This window comes from Falco punctatus, assembly GCF_963210335.1.
Source record: "Falco punctatus genome assembly, chromosome: 1".
NCBI classification, from domain to species: domain Eukaryota; kingdom Metazoa; phylum Chordata; class Aves; order Falconiformes; family Falconidae; genus Falco; species Falco punctatus.
This window is the reverse complement of record NC_137580.1, coordinates 27702893-27715967: the sequence shown is the minus strand read 5'-3', so window position 1 is coordinate 27715967 and position 13075 is coordinate 27702893. Positions and strand designations below refer to the sequence as shown.

Sequence of the window (13075 nt, the reverse complement as noted above, 5' to 3'; positions counted from 1 at the left end):
GGAAACTGGGCAGGACTGAATATGAGTTTTGACAAGCTTATGCAAATGCAAGTGATTTTATGAAAGCTAATAGAATAACGTACTGGAACAGAGTCTGCCTTTAATTAGATCTGGCAAGCTGGAAGGAAAGCCCATTAAGCCTGGAAGCTTGTAAGGTTCAGGGTGTGTTCAACCACCCCAGAGAGAATTAAATTCTCAAAGACTCTACTCTTCTAGGAGCTCTCCCACATCAAGGACAAAATTGCTCCATTATCAACTATTTAGAATCTAATCGAAAAAATATAAATTCACTTCGTATCATGGTTGTTTAATCCTCTGGTAAAGAGCACAGTCTTTCATTGCCATTCATTGTTCCTGGCTACCCACAGGAAAGAAGTGTGTTCCATAATGATCTGCGTAAGTTACCCACCAGTAGCCTTCAGGACTGCAGGAATGAAAATCAAATCAGACCACAGAGGTAAATCAGCAACAACTGAGAAAGGAACAGCACAATCTTATAGACAGACTGCTCCTTCACAGCAGAACTACACAAATGCAAGTGAATCACATATGAAAGTAATTCCTGTGGAGACAGAATTTGAAGGCAAGTCTCAGAAATATGTGCTTGACTCCTTTATACTAAGTAGTGAAAATGGAAAAACTGAAAAATAAATGGAACAGATGGTTAAAGAGCAGATGGCATATCTCTCCAAAGATAAGGGGATAGATAGTGTTTCCATTAAGCTTAGCAGTTTTCAATTTTGAAACTGGAAAAGGAAGGAGGAATACAGACAGTCTCTGTAGCCTAGCTAGACTATTTTGCTGTTCAGCAAACAAGACTATTCTAGCACTCAAACCTCAGCTGTCCAGCAAAGCACAGCCCTCCAGCAGTGGATACAGAAACTGTATGCACTGTATGTATTTGACAAGAAAATGTCCTTAGTTTGCTCCACCTGGAAAACAAACTGAAATCTTGCAAGTCATTTTTCTGGCAGGACTGCTGCTTTCTGTGGCTTTGTGTCAATAGCAAATTGATTATGGATGTGGTTTACCGAGGGACTTCTCTGATTCTCCTTCCTCCCATGCCTGTCTGAAGTCACAGGCTCTGGACATCACACAGACTCCCACTCCTACACCCCAAGGTTGCACTGCAGCTGTGTTCAAGCACAGTCTGGTACACCCCTCAATCCATAGACAGGAATGGGACTGGCAGAGTGAATCAAGAACTGGAAGTCCAGCAAGGAAAATGACAGCTTCAACTTACCACCAGCAGAGAGGAACAAGACAAGGACTGGTGGGCAGGCACAGGGCAGGCACTTTAGGGGCTCTTAGGAGGTCAGCCATGGTCAGGTGTCAGGGATCACATTGCCAGCATCTCCCACTGCAGCTTAGCACCTCAAGCTCCTGCTCTTACACTGCCAACCAGAAACAAAGCCATTTGAGATGGTAGTTCTAAGCAAATGTCATGTACAAAAGACATTCAGGGCAGTTCTGGATGTGTCAAAATGACAGTCTGTAGTCACCATTATACACCTGCTGTACATGATGTAAGTCTACCCTTGGGCCTGACCAGCCAAGAGCATGGCATAGGGTAGTTGCACTGCAAAAACAGCTAGCATAACCTCAGTGATTATTCCCCTTTTCCTGGAACAACCAGAGTCCCTAAATCCACTTGCAACTTACAGGAGACTGCTAGAGAGACCAGGCCAGTGCCAGTGCTCCCTTGCCTGTACATCCTTCTGTAGTCTGACTTACAGACTTCAGAAGTGCACAAACCACTACAGCTCAACTCAGAGCCTTCATACGCTTTCCCAAACTTCTGAAGACTTCCCAATGCCAGACAATCTTCCTCTGGCAATGCTTCAGAGATATGATACGATAAAAGAAGAAAAGACTAGAAAAGGTATGTGGTTAGAAACTCCACTGGTTCTTGGGACACTCATGTTGGCAATAGGAGAAACTAAGAACTGAGTCTCACTGTTTTACTTAATATCTTGCTTTTCTCCTTCATAACCTCATGACAAATTTTGTCCTTCTGCTTATGCTCTCTTTCTACTGGCACCATTTGGCATAACCAGGTTTCATAAGATGATGGCTATTTCTTGCCACATTTCTTGGGGATGTGATTCCTCAAAGAAAGTGTGGTGCCCTATATACTTGAGTCCAACCCACCCTATGAGTGTGTAACCCATTTTGTTATGAGGGTGAGAAGAGAGCAGGAGCAAGCAACCTTGCTCACCAAAAAGTGTGTGCTCTTCCTTTGGGGCAGATCAGGCAACAATACATTTTGTTTAGCTATCAAAAGTTGAAAATGGCTTGTAGTAGGCCTCCTGGTCACAGATCTCATGTGAATCACTAACAGTGACAGCAGCAACAGGCAGCACAAATGCTGCACACACTCAGAATGGAGGTTGTGGGTGAAGGGTGCCCCTGTTATATGGCAGTAGGTGCACAAGGCACTCATCCCCTTTGCGTGAAAAAAAGGCTTGATTTGCTGAGGTGAAAAGGTACCTGATACACCAGATACACCAAACACGTTCCAGATATAACTGTTACACTTGCTTCATGGAGGATCTGAACTTAAGCACACTGCCTGTGTAGGAGTTCAGTACTGGGACCTGGCACTACAGATGTTCCCTACAGGTACATCCCCAGATCAGCCAGACCCTCTGTTATCTCTGGAACAGGTGAATGCACGTTCATATATGCAAATGAAAACCAGTTAGTAATCACTTCTAATGAATTGTAATGCTTTAAAAAATAATATCATAGCATCAATCAACTACAGAATTTACATTTAAGTATACCTATTTGGGGAGTTCATTTTAAGTATACCTATTTGGGGAGATGATTTTCCATGCACCTTGAGAAATTAATCCAGCAACCAAGCATTTTGCTATTAAAATAAAGGTAGTATCAAATAACATATTTGCACCATAAAAAGTGTTTTCTTTGATGACCCACACATCAATATCACTGTGTCATTATTTTCATCGAACAATAATTAACACTTTCAATTTTATGTCTTGCACTATCATACATGGTTTCAGGGCACCATAGGAGATGCACAGAAGATATCCATGACACTATATATTTATATTGTGTGTATATATATATGTATATTTATGCGCAACACAGTACATTATATATATACTCCAGCTACCAAAAGAAATAGATAAAGTCAGTTGTATGGAATATTGGAGGAGCAATTGTGAAACCTTGAAAATAGAATCTATTGTCAGATTATGTACCAGGTAGAGGAAAAAAAATGAAAGTAAAACTTATATATATGCCATGACTTAAAATCAAAATTAACATGACAATGTAAATAAATAAACTTATGCAGGGAAAATACCAGACTGGAATCATCAAAAGTTGTTGTAAGGCTTATTACCTAGTTCATGACAGCACGTGTTCATCAGTGACCCCCTGTCCTGGTTTCAGCTGGGATAGAGTTAATTTTCTTCTTAGTAGCTGGTGCAGTGCTGTGTTTTGGCTCTGATGTGAGAACAATGTTGATAGCACACTGATGGTTTTAGTTGTTGCTGGGTGATGTTTATACTAATTCAAGGACTTTTCAGTTCCTAAGGCCCTGCCAGCCAGAGGGCTGGGGGGGGGCACTGGAAATTGGGAGGGGACACAGCTGGGACAAGTGACCCAAACAAGCCAAAGAGGTATTCCATACCATATGACATCCTGCTGAGTATATAAACTGGGGGTAGAAGAAGGAAGGTGGGGACATTTGGCATTATGGCATTTGTCTTCCTGAGTAACCATTACGCGTGATGGAGCCCTGCTCTCCTGGGGATGCCAAACACCTGCCTGCCCGTGGGAAGTGCTGAATGAATTCCTTGCTTTGCTCTGCCTGCATGCACAGCTTTTGTTCTTACCCTTTTTTCCCCACCTTTCCATTTTGTTATTATTATTATTGTTATTATTGTTGTTCTTACCTCCTTATTCTGTTTAAATTCTTAAATTGTTCTTATCTCAACCCTTGACTTTTACATTCCCGTCTGATTCTCCTCCCCATCCCTCTTAGTGGCTGCATGGTGCTTGGTTGCCGGCCGGGGTTAAACCACGACACCCCCAAAAATCTAAATCCTTAGGAATTTATGCTCTTAGGTAAATGTGAAGAAATTCACTATTTGAAAACTATGGCAATTAAATGGTGGGGGGGATCAGCTGTGATCTTTTCTAGAGAGAAAAAGTAAATCTAATACCTTTCCATCATATGGCTGGCTAAATGTTTACATTTAAAGAATGTAATCCCTCATCTATGTAATATAAAGATCCATAAAAAGTTTCAGTCAATAAAAAATATTCAAAAGCCCAAATGACAGAAAACTAAAATGAATAAATTCTTATCTGATTGAGTTACCTTATAAGGTCCATATGCCTAATTTCAGAGGGCTTTCTGTATCCATCTCAGAGTATGAAGTGTTAATTTGTTAGGAAAGAAAAACATAAAGAATTTATTTAAGTCAAGAAATGCTTAGAATATTTAAAATGAATTCTGGTTTAGATAGAATTATTAATTCATCTGGCTGGTGTTCCTCATGTCAAGGTCTTATTAAACAGAAACTGTCACAAATTTTATAAGTGAAAAATTGCAAGAATTCGGCCCTCTGCCAAATTTAATTTTGGTTAAATAGACTGGATCATATAACAGAAAGATGGCTAGTATTCCTTGCTTTCATTTACGAAAAAAGTACAACATATTTATTAAAACATTAAAAAAATCTCATTTGGGCCTGAAAAATCTTAGTAATTCACATAGTGTTCATTGAGAATGTGATTATTTTATAGCTAAGTTCTAAGTAATCAATATAGTTGAGAATATTTACTTAAATTAGACTAACCAGAGTCAATTACACACCCTAACTAACAGGCAATTTACATGTGAGAAACCAGATGCTAGTTGTCAGAAGTAGCTGCCAAAGCATGAGCTGGGAAAGGTTGGGACTTAGAACTTCTATCGACATTTAAAAGAGAACAAATCTAGGCTTTCACCTTCGCTTTCAAAAACTAGCTTAACCTGTCTGTTTGGGTACAATTCATCTGTATCTGGTATCCCTAAGTCACTTTGAAAATATTCCTTAAGAACACTGTGGTGGTTGCATTACATTTGCTTGTTTTCAGTGTATCATAAGCTGCACTCTTGTTATCAATGTTTGAAAAGGTGTAGGTGAGGTACTTTGTCTTGCTGTTTGGCCCTGGATCAGGTGAGAATCTCTAGAATAGTTTCTCTTCTTGGAAGAAAGCATGCATGTATGTTGGGGGCAGCCTCAATAATACAATAAGTTGGGACAGGGTGGAGAGAAGCTGAGTGGGGAGAAGATTATGGTCTGGTTAGACAAGAGGGAAAAAAAGAAAAAAAGCAGTAACCTATAGGAGAGGAGGCTGCAGTGATGAGGAGCGGATTTATGGCAAGGTGAAGATCCAAAACCTCAGAAGTGATGAAAATGATGACTTTCAAAGGGATCCCAGTAAGACTGTGTGGAGTTTGTGCAGCTAGGAAAGCCTTTTAAAATTTCACTTGAAAGAAACAGATGAATAATATTGTGCCCTAGAAAAGACACAGATGGCAAGTGGAAAGATAAGTTTTGAGACCTTTTGTTAGTTTGCCTTTCTCACCTTTTTGTCACATTACAATCAGGGCAACTTTAGGCCCTGAGCCACCTGATCTGGCTTTGTAGTTGGTCCTGCCTTGGGGCAAGGACGAGAGGACCTCCAAAGGTCCCTTCCAGCCTCACTTATCCTACAGTCCTATAACCTTTGAGGGGATGGTTTGTATTTTCATTGATCACATGAACATAGCACAACAAATTGTAGTGGACATAAAAAAATAGGCACTATGAATTTGATATGAGGAAGCTTCTTAATGGACGTGAAATGCATAGGACTTTGCTTCCCAGCCCATGACCTATGCCTATCTTCTCCTACCACTTGACTCTATCAGTGTGGATCTCATAACACCTGCAAAGGGGCTTACATTCCCTACCACTGAAAGGATAGACAGACTCAATCTTCTGAACGGAATAATGTTGTAAAAAATCCCACCCAAACCTTTACCAACTGTCATCTATTGGTATACTACAACCTTTTGTGCAAATACTTTGTGTCCACAGATGCATAGATGAAATCTTTCTCTTAAAGGCATCGGAACAAAAAAAATAAAACAAATAAAAAAAAAAAAAAAGGAAAGTGAGAATCCGACAGATTTCCCCAATTAATTTCACTAAAAGTGCTTGTGCATACTGAGTACATGCTTTTATCATTAGAAATATAATTGAGACATTCAAGGCTTTCTATTTTTAATCTGAAAAACAGACATGCTGAAATCTATTACAGAAAAGTTTCTGAGAAAACCATTGGCCAACAGGAATAATAGACAAATTAAGTAAAATTGTTGCACAAACTGTCAATGCAGCGATGGAATGTTTTGCCTGTATCATTTTAAGTGACTGAAGATACAGAGATTCTTTTGCTTCCATTGAAAGACTATTCTAACCTGCCTGATCTGACTCTAAGGATGTTTTTGCTGCTGCCAAGTTAAATCCAGATAGTTTCTTCCCATGTCAGAAGTTACCCCATAGAAATAATCAGGTAGAAATATTGGAATAGCAAGCAGTGCAACACTAAGTAACTTCTCAAGGAAGGACAGGTGTTTTGCTGAAAATTAGAAAGGAAAGCTTGTGAAGATTTAACAGTATGCATGTGAAATAAGCATAGCTTTGTCTTGGTTTTACTTCCTCTAAATTTTTCCCCAGAGAAGAACAATCTCACTAGCTAACTCTCAGAAACGTAGTGGAAGGGTAGAATGAGGTCCATTTTGAGAGCCAGTTATCTCCAGTCAGCTGATAGTCTTGGTTAATGCTTATCTTTAGGGAGCTGAGAAGTCCCACTGAAATGTGGGAAACAGAGAAGCGGTATTTTACATGGAAAGAAAAGCATTTAAAACAAGCCTACCATCTGTGGACTGTGAGCTGTATCTGTAAAACTCAGTGACACTGACAGTGTTGAGCACATATTGCCTAAGGTCCTAGATGCTTGGCCTCCAGAGCAGACTCCAGACCTCTGGGCCAAGCACATTGACTTCCTAGTTTGTTTATATAGACAGGAGTCTCAGAGAGGGAAATATAGCAAGTATGTTCAGCAATAACTTCCCAAGATTCAGACATAGAACATAAAAACAATCTGAGAAGAAATATTATATCTTAAGCCTGTTTTATTGTAAAAGCTTCTGACTTAGTGCTTCAGAATAAAAATAAGCATCAGCTCATTGTATTGGGCAACACTTGTAGCACTGGGCCAGGCACTTCTGCAGAGAAATGGTATTTTAAATCTATTTCTGTCCCTAGTTCTTCACTGATCAATGCACCCTGTCCTTGAAACACACAGAGGAACACAGAATTCCCCCAACCACTCCATAAAGATAGGAGGGTTTTTTTTCACTACCCCGCTCTGCTGATGAGTGGAAGTGCTTCAAAAGGGAGGCTTGAAAGTACTGCTTAAGAGTAATATGTGACCTGGAAGTTGCAGCATTACCTAGGAAAATAGAGATGCAGGCTTGAAGCCTTTCATAGCCAAACAGTATTCTACCCAGGTCTTCTGCAACCTAAGGGGCTATTTGGAGTAAAAGGGTAATATTTTGCAATCTCCACACTTTTAAGCAGGAAAATGCCTATGTAGGCTTACTGAGTTTTCTTGCTTTTCTTAGTTAGCTTTTGCGGACATCTGAAGGGTGTATAAATAGGCAAGAGGCACTTTGTCCACCTGCACATGAAGTCAGATTCCTGCAGTGTATTATAAGCCCAGATCAGAGACTGTAGAATAGATATTTTCAGAGCACATTTGGTTGTGTGAGTCTTTTGAGAGAGATGAAGAACAACTCAGGTTTTAGATTTAGGTTTGTCTTATGAGAAGGCAAAACGATATTCAGTCATGTCGAGCCTGACAACGTCGCCACAGCATTTATCTTCCTGACATAGCTGTGCACTGTCTGAGAAGCAAGGTAAACTGCCTGCACAAAATCCCTTATTCTGCAGCTACTTTGCCAATGGTGACTTAGACCAGCTTTAACTCACAGCTCACTCATGTGTTTCTCTACCACACTGCAGTTACTTACATGCCTGTACTGCTGATATCTGAACAGCTGCATAACTTTGCAGCACACGTGGGTGAGGAACTTCATGGTTCTTCTGAAACTCTCCTGTGTGATCCTCAAGAGTGCTATGTGGTGTTTACACATCTGCAGGGCTTGGCAATTATTAATCAGGATTTTGAGGCTCTCCGCTTGGGATTGAGAGATCTTGGTTCTGTTATCTAACCTTTAGCAAAGTCCTTTTTGGGGATATGGCTCTGTGTAATAATGAAGCTGAGTAAATGTCAGATACTCTCAGTAAATCATAGAATAATACAAATTTTTAATAATACAGTTGAAAGGGGACAGGAAAGATCATACAGTCCATCCCATTCTTTCAAACTAGGATCAAGTCTAAATACACCATTTCAAACATTTGTCATGTGTGATTTTCAAGTGCATCTGTTGCTGAAATTCCACAACGTTCCTGTGCAGTCCTATCTCAGTGCTTGGCTGTTGTCACCATAAGAAAATGTTTATTATGCTAAACCTAAATCCTTAATCTGACTAGAGACCATATTAGATAAATTCTGTAATTCATATACTTTTTTCATGCAGATAATTGGTTTTTCAGAATAAGCTTTGTTTCCTTAAAAAACCTTCAATTACTTTATTTTTTTGTATGTTTCTTTCATACAGGCTTTTTTTTTATGTGATCCAGATTATTCCTTCCAGAAAGTTGTTTTAAAGGTTTATTTTCTACTACATCATTTTATTACTGAAATGTTCTCAATAATAATTGTTATTTTATGCCAGTCTATTCTGGTAATGCCCAGTGTGGGTTTGCATAAGAAAATAACAATCCCTGTCCTAAAATAGACAAATGCCTACCAGGGGTTTCAAGAATGTTTTGGTATATTTCTGAAAGCCTGATTTAACATTTCCATTTCTTTTAGGATTAACTGTTATCTAATAGCTGTCATAGGGGATCAAAACTAAGGTCTGATTTACTCATTGTGCCATCTTTTACAGTAGCAGGTGAAAAATGTATTTTTCCTATATCATCAATGGCTTTACACGTGTGTATGACTTTCACTTCCATCATTTTCCTTACAAGTTGAAGAAAACTCGACGTGTAATCTCTGTACGAAAGCTGCTTAAGTTTGGACAGACACTTCTAGTTTCTTACTTCCCAGGTAGTCCAACATCTATAATTATGGGTCCAAACATTCCCATGTCTTGCTTCTCAAGGAAGCCAGTAGCAAATAACTGCAAGTAGAACACATGAAATAGGAAAAATACAGAAAGATTTTTTCACCTCTCTGTCCTTCCAGGTTCCAGAAATAAGACTATGTCTGTGCCTGCCCTGCCCTAGTTAATTAATTTGCTTAATCCCTCTACTATTACTATTTACTCTTTTAACCACCACAGCTTTACAAATTAGTTCCACAATATAAGTATACACTTTGCAAAACTAGTTTCTGTAATTTACTTAATATCTTCTGCCTGGCACTATGCTTGATCACAACTAGCTCTTCCATTTTAAGCAGCAATAAGTAAATACTCTGTGTAAACCTTTCTCCATCATATTTTTTTATTTCAGAGTCCTTTATTATACCTCCTCTCAATCATCTATTTCCAAGCTGAAGTGCCTTAGTTCTTGTACTACAATTACTAATTAGAAGACCTAATTAGCAGAATGCATAGACAGATAATTTCATATTCAGCACATTTCTTACTTATCATCTTGTTATTGTAGTGTCCTTGTTGTAGTGTCACAGTTTGTTGAAGTAAACTCATACTTGCTTCTTCTAGTTTTGTTTTATTGTGTTGTTTGTTTGGGTTTTTTAATTGTAGTTGGGAATCAAACTTGGGCTTCAATTCAGATATACAGATCTTGTACCATCAGAGTTTCTAATATTCATGTCATAAATGCACAAGAAACTAATTCAGCAGTACGACTCTTCCAAATAAACTTTTATTATTATTTATCTGTCAAAAAGACAAGTGTCTGTTTCAATAGGGGTGTAATTTGTCTAGTCAGGTGTTTGCAGCAAACTTGGAAGACTGGGTTTAAATTGACTCCATGGAATTATTTTCCTAAGTGCCAAAATATGTATTTAAAGTTAGGAGATCTGCTTGTATAGAATAAATTCAGATACTGGCCCATTTTAATCATGACTTATAAAGGAATGTTTATGTGTAGGGTTCTATTTTTAAACAATAATGCTTCAGAGGACACGATAATCTGTTTTATCTAGCACAGTATTATCTTGAAGGCTTAATTTTAACAATCTCAAAAAGAAAGAGCTTTTTTCCTGAGACTACACAAGTAGAAAAATGTGAATTTTGTGTTTTTCATCTCAGTAAGTCTTTTTCCTAAATCTAATTCAAAATATAGGATGCGTTAAACATGCTCAAAGAAAACAACTCTTTAAAGGCAGTAGGTAATGAGGGGATTCCATCTACATTTTCTACTGTTCACAGTTGGTTGAATATGCTGAAAAAATTATCTCATCAAATTTGAGGAGGTGTATTAGATTTATTGGCCTCTTTTTGTAACAGTCACGAACCAATAGACACTTTTCTTTCTAAATATTTGCACAATGGACTAAATCACCAGAGTACCTATGGTCAATTATTTTACATTCTGCTATCCACCAAACAACAAGTCATTTCAAGGAATAGAGTATATGTTAAGGTTTTGATGGAAAATTGATCAGAAGAAAAAATATTTTTAGAATTTTTTTCTCGTCTAATTAATCTGGTCAGAGCAATCTACTTACATAAGTAGGAGGCAGTGAAATATCTTTCTGAAGCAGAAAGTGCAAGTTTGGTAACAGGCATCCACTTGTCAAAAGCAACCACTCACCTTTGAAACAAGGCCTTATTTTTAAAGCTGACAAGATAGACAGCCCGGAGCCCTCTAAGTGAAATACAGGAAACTGAAAATAAACCCAAACATAGCTCACCTAAATAAAGTGTCCACATCTCTGTAACCTCACCCTCATTGCTTCCTGTATCCCTGCTACTCTGACAACTTCCAGTTTATGGAGAGCAAACCAGAATTATTTGCTGTTTTATTAAGGAATGGAAATATCCATAGCCTATTGATTAATTTACCATGTAACAGGATTAATGTATCTTTTTATACTGCATAATGTTGACATAGACAAAAATAGTACATAGATGTGTTTATTAGGATTTGAGGGAAATCTGAAAATACCAGTGCATCTGCCTTCAAGGTGCAGGTGTATTATATTCACAAAAATTACATATGTTCAAGTAAATAAATAAAAGTCAGGTTTCACATAAGCTTCTGACTTAAAACTTCTGCTCTTTTAGCTTTCCTGAATTTCTATACAAAATCCTACTCTCACTATGGAAAGAAACACCAACACTATCTGTATTCAGAAAGTTTTATGTCTCTTATATAAGGATGGTGAGCGCATACATAAGATAATGTGCAATTGGCCAAATAGATATAAAAGTAGTATGACTTTTAGAATCTTAAAACCAGAAAGAAATGCCTAGCTACCATATACTTTTAAATGTGATCTCCTATGTTACAGATACAATTTATTGTTTATCAAATAACTTATCTACAACTACAGGTGAAATGTAAGAAAGATTAGGGTATTAAAGTTTTGAGAAGGGATACTGAGGTAAAAGAACCCATGTATCTGACAGCTCAGCAGCCTGCAAGTTACACTGCAGTACCTCTTGCAAATTTTAAATAGAAGAAAATAGTAATGACATCAAAAGCCAAGTGTATGGATAGAGTGTCTGTCATCTTGCACAGATTAAATGATGAAGAAAGACTGAAAATACTGACTAGACAAACCAATTTTCAATCCTGTTGGAGCTTTGTAAATCCTGAATAATGAAGATGATTTTTTTAGTGGCAACACTGTACCATTCCTATTCATTTTTCATTAAAATGTGGTATATGGAGAAATTTCAGGGGTACAGTATGCCACAATCCCTGTAGCCACAAAGTGCTGAGCGATAGCAAGGGAGATTTTTATCTAAACAGGTGAGTTACCTTGTTTTCCTTAGTGACCGCATCTGGTAACTCCACCGGTGTATGTCTTCACTTAATTCCAGTTTTCTTAACACTATAGAATTGTTCAGACACCAAAGAGTGACATTCTAAACATGAGGCAAGATTAGTCATACAATTACTAATAATCTCCAGGCACTGTTTGGAAAATTTCCTAAAGAAGTCTAGTAATTATTTGTCCTTGGTTTTGTTGGTTTTATTCTTCTTTGGTTTTGAAAGGGTTTGTGTATAAATCATTTTTACACTCTGTCTCGAAACACCTAGTTTTCTTTAGACTGGATTTTCTTCTGTGATACACTAAATGAAATCTGAAAAAGTCATGCATACCATTCTTAAACTTCAATCTTCTTTTTTCCAGTTATTGCAGATTAAATTTTGAGGTTTGGGGGAGAGTGGCAACTAATTAACTGGGCAAGTATTGTATCTGGATGCACTGCAAAATAATATCTATCTATGACAGACCTTGATTTGTTGGTCCCATGGTAGCGTATTTTGCATCAATAAAACCTTCACCTCAATAAAGTCCCGATATGTTCCAGAATTACAATTTAGTGAAAATATATATTTTCAAAATGTATCAATCCTCATAAATTAATTTCTTAAACAAATGTTGAATGCCAAAAATTGCCCTACCCTGTTATGTCACTGTATGATGTTTATCCCTTTATTTTTTTTAATGTAATAGTGCCAGAGGCCTCTATTATAAAAATAATAAATTATTGACGTTTGAGAATTTGCAATATTTGATATCAAAATCGGAGTGCAGAAAGGCAATCATGCTGACACAAATGCAGGTAGGGTATAGTGAAATGATATTATGGAAAAAGGGGAAAGAGTTCAAACAGAATAATATTTCAGACAACTCTGAGTCTCATATGATTTTTGTTAGTTGAATAATACAGCATTAAATAACATTCTGTTTAAAGATTTCTGTTCCTGTTATGGGAAAA

General features: G+C 37.6%; 1 long non-coding RNA gene across 1 annotated transcript in view; it reads right to left on the bottom strand.

The window, feature by feature from the left end:
• Positions 1–796: 796 nt before the first annotated feature.
• The window catches only part of LOC308067802, a 66117-nt gene continuing 53838 nt past the window's right edge, over positions 797–13075 (bottom strand). Inside the window, exon 2 of the long non-coding RNA XR_013929729.1 lies at positions 797–1394. This is a non-coding gene — a long non-coding RNA (uncharacterized lncRNA). The remainder of the gene's footprint in view (positions 1395–13075) is intronic.